The sequence below is a fragment of the Musca autumnalis genome, unplaced genomic scaffold (assembly GCF_047663935.1).
Source record: "Musca autumnalis isolate F117 unplaced genomic scaffold, ASM4766393v1 scaffold_2, whole genome shotgun sequence".
NCBI classification, from domain to species: domain Eukaryota; kingdom Metazoa; phylum Arthropoda; class Insecta; order Diptera; family Muscidae; genus Musca; species Musca autumnalis.
This window is the reverse complement of record NW_027411755.1, coordinates 201,040,452-201,045,023: the sequence shown is the minus strand read 5'-3', so window position 1 is coordinate 201,045,023 and position 4,572 is coordinate 201,040,452.

Below are 4,572 nucleotides of genomic sequence, written 5' to 3'. Positions count from 1 at the left end.
CTTTAAAAAATCCACGTTGTGTTGGTGTTTAAAAAAATATTCTTTAAAAAATCCACGTTGTGTTGGTGTTTAAAAAAATATTCTTTAAAAATCCACGTTGTGTTGGTGAATAATAAAATATTCTTTAAAAAATCCACGTTGTGTTGGTGTATAAAAAAATATTCTTTAAAAAATCCACGTTGTGTTGGTGTATAAAAAAATATTCTTTAAAAAATCCACGTTGTGTTGGTGTATAAAAAAAATATTCTTTAAAAAATCCACGTTGTGTTGGTGTATAAATTAAAAAATCCACGTTGTGTTGTGGTGTAAAAAAATATTCTTTAAAAAATCCACGTTGTGTTGGTGTATAAAAAAAATATTTTTTAAAAAATCCACGTTGTGTTGGTGTATAAATTAAAAAATCCACGTTGTGTTGGTGTATAAATTAAAAAATCCACGTTGTGTTGTGGTGTAAAAAAATGTTCTTTAAAAAATCCACGTTGTGTTGGTGTATAAAAAAAATATTTTTTAAAAAATCCACGTTGTGTTGGTGTATAAAAAAGAATATTCTTTAAAAAATCCACGTTGTGTTGGTGTATAAATTAAAAAATCCACGTTGTGTTGTGGTGTAAAAAAATGTTCTTTAAAAAATCCACGTTGTGTTGGTGTATAAAAAAAATATTTTTTAAAAAATCCACGTTGTGTTGGTGTATAAAAAAAAATATTCTTTAAAAAATCCACGTTGTGTTGGTGTATAAATTAAAAAATCCACGTTGTGTTGTGGTGTAAAAAAATGTTCTTTAAAAAATCCACGTTGTGTTGGTGTATAAAAAAAATATTTTTTAAAAAATCCACGTTGTGTTGGTGTATAAAAAAGAATATTCTTTAAAAAATCCACGTTGTGTTGGTGTATAAAAAAATATTCTTTAAAAAATCCACGTTGTGTTGGTGTATAAAAAAATATTCTTTAAAAAATCCACGTTGTGTTGGTGTATAAAAAATATTCTTTAAAAAATCCACGTTGTGTTGGTGTATAAAAAAATATTCTTAACAAAATCCACGTTGTGTTGGTGAATAAAAAAATATTCTTTAAAAAGTCCACGTTGTGTTGGTGTATAAAAAATATTCTTTAAAAAATCCACGTTGTGTTGGTGTATAAAAAAATATTCTTTAAAAAATCCACGTTGTGTTGGTGTATAAAAAAAATATTCTTTAAAAAATCCACGTTGTGTTGGTGTATAAAAAAATATTCTTTAAAAAATCTACGTTGTGTTGATGTATAAAAAAATATTCTTTAAAAAATCCACGTTGTGTTGGTGTTTAAAAAAATATTCTTTAAAAAATCCACGTTGTGTTGGTGTTTAAAAAAATATTCTTTAAAAATCCACGTTGTGTTGGTGAATAATAAAATATTCTTTAAAAAATCCACGTTGTGTTGGTGTATAAAAAAATATTCTTTAAAAAATCCACGTTGTGTTGGTGTATAAAAAAATATTCTTTAAAAAATCCACGTTGTGTTGGTGAATAAAAAAATATTCTTTAAAAAATCCACGTTGTGTTGGTGTTTAAAAAAATATTCTTTAAAAAATCCACGTTGTGTTGGTGTATAAAAAATATTCTTTAAAAAATCCACGTTGTGTTGGTGTATAAAAAAATATTTTTTAAAAAATCCACGTTGTGTTGGTGTATAAAAAATATTCTTTAAAAAATCCACGTTGTGTTGGTGAATAAAAAAATATTCTTTAAAAAATCCACGTTGTGTTGGTGTATAAAAAAATATTCTTTAAAAAATCCACGTAGTGTTGGTGTATAAAACATATTCTTTAAAAAATCCACGTTGTGTCGGTGTATAAAAAATATATTTTTAAAAATCCATGTTGTGTTGCTGTATAAAAAATATTCTTTAAAAATCCACGTTGTGTTGGTGTATAAAAAAATATTTTTTAAAAAATCCACGTTGTGTTGGTGTATAAAAAATATTCTTTAAAAAATCCACGTTGTGTTGGTGAATAAAAAAATATTCTTTAAAAAATCCACGTTGTGTTGGTGTATAAAAAATATTCTTTAAAAAATCCACGTTGTGTTGGTGTATAAAAAAATATTCTTTAAAAAATCCACGTTGTGTTGGTGTTTAAAAAAATATTCTTTAAAAAATCCACGTTGTGTTGGTGAATAAAAAAATATTCTTTAAAAAATCCACGTTGTGTTGGTGTATAAAAAAATATTCTTTAAAAAATCCACGTTGTGTTGGTGTATAAAAAAATATTCTTTAAAAAATCCACGTTGTGTTGGTGTATAAATTAAAAAATCCACGTTGTGTTGTGGTGTAAAAAAATATTCTTTAAAAAATCCACGTTGTGTTGGTGTATAAAAAAAATATTTTTTAAAAAATCCACGTTGTGTTGGTGTATAAATTAAAAAATCCACGTTGTGTTGTGGTGTAAAAAAATGTTCTTTAAAAAATCCACGTTGTGTTGGTGTATAAAAAAAATATTTTTTAAAAAATCCACGTTGTGTTGGTGTATAAAAAAGAATATTCTTTAAAAAATCCACGTTGTGTTGGTGTATAAATTAAAAAATCCACGTTGTGTTGTGGTGTAAAAAAATGTTCTTTAAAAAATCCACGTTGTGTTGGTGTATAAAAAAAATATTTTTTAAAAAATCCACTTTGTGTTGGTGTATAAAAAAAAATATTCTTTAAAAAATCCACGTTGTGTTGGTGTATAAATTAAAAAATCCACGTTGTGTTGTGGTGTAAAAAAATGTTCTTTAAAAAATCCACGTTGTGTTGGTGTATAAAAAAAATATTTTTTAAAAAATCCACGTTGTGTTGGTGTATAAAAAAGAATATTCTTTAAAAAATCCACGTTGTGTTGGTGTATAAAAAAATATTCTTTAAAAAATCCACGTTGTGTTGGTGTATAAAAAAATATTCTTTAAAAAATCCACGTTGTGTTGGTGTATAAAAAATATTCTTTAAAAAATCCACGTTGTGTTGGTGTATAAAAAATATTCTTAACAAAATCCACGTTGTGTTGGTGAATAAAAAAATATTCTTTAAAAAGTCCACGTTGTGTTGGTGTATAAAAAATATTCTTTAAAAAATCCACGTTGTGTTGGTGTATAAAAAAATATTCTTTAAAAAATCCACGTTGTGTTGGTGTATAAAAAAAATATTCTTTAAAAAATCCACGTTGTGTTGGTGTATAAAAAAATATTCTTTAAAAAATCTACGTTGTGTTGGTGTATAAAAAAATATTCTTTAAAAAATCCACGTTGTGTTGGTGTTTAAAAAAATATTCTTTAAAAAATCCACGTTGTGTTGGTGTTTAAAAAAATATTCTTTAAAAATCCACGTTGTGTTGGTGAATAATAAAATATTCTTTAAAAAATCCACGTTGTGTTGGTGTATAAAAAAATATTCTTTAAAAAATCCACGTTGTGTTGGTGTATAAAAAAATATTCTTTAAAAAATCCACGTTGTGTTGGTGAATAAAAAAATATTCTTTAAAAAATCCACGTTGTGTTGGTGTTTAAAAAAATATTCTTTAAAAAATCCACGTTGTGTTGGTGTATAAAAAATATTCTTTAAAAAATCCACGTTGTGTTGGTGTATAAAAAAATATTTTTTAAAAAATCCACGTTGTGTTGGTGTATAAAAAATATTTTTTAAAAAATCCATGTTGTGTTGCTGTATAAAAAATATTCTTTAAAAAATCCACGTTGTGTTGGTGTATAAAAAAAATATTCTTTAAAAAATCCACGTAGTGTTGGTGTATAAAACATATTCTTTAAAAAATCCACGTTGTGTCGGTGTATAAAAAATATATTTTTAAAAATCCATGTTGTGTTGCTGTATAAAAAATATTCTTTAAAAATCCACGTTGTGTTGGTGTATAAAAAAATATTCTTTAAAAAATCCACGTTGTGTTGGTATATTAAAAAATATTCTTTAAAAAATCCACGTTGTGTTGGTGTATAAAAAAAATATTCTTTAAAAAATCCACGTTGTGTTGGTGCATAAAAAAATATTCTTTAAAAAATCCACGTTGTGTTGGTGTATAAAAAAATATTCTTTAAAAAATCCACGTTGTGTTGGTGTATAAAAAATATTCTTTAAAAAATCCACGTTGTGTTGATGTTTAAAAAAATAGTCTTTAAAAAATCCACGTTGTGTTGGTGTATAAAAAAATATTCTTTAAAAAATCCACGTTGTGTTGATGTATAAAAAAAAATATTCTTTAAAACATCCACGTTGTGTTGTCGTATAAAAATATTCTTTAAAAAAATCCTTCGAAAACATTTCGTGTTATTTGTTTGTCATTAAAATATTTAAATACAAAAAAACCGTTATGTCAATATAGTGACCATTCACAATAGTAGAAACTTTGCAACCCTGTGTTGTTGTAATACAACTCTGATTCCAAAAAAACCACCCCTAAACTTCCTCTACTTGAATGGGGTGGATGGATGTTTATCTCAACTTGACACAGTGTCCATATCAGGTGGTTGTTTTTCCCTTTTGTTTTCGTTCTTGTTCTACTCTGTCCCTGTTTCTCTTTCAGGCTGTCAATAGAACCTTTTGTTGTGAAT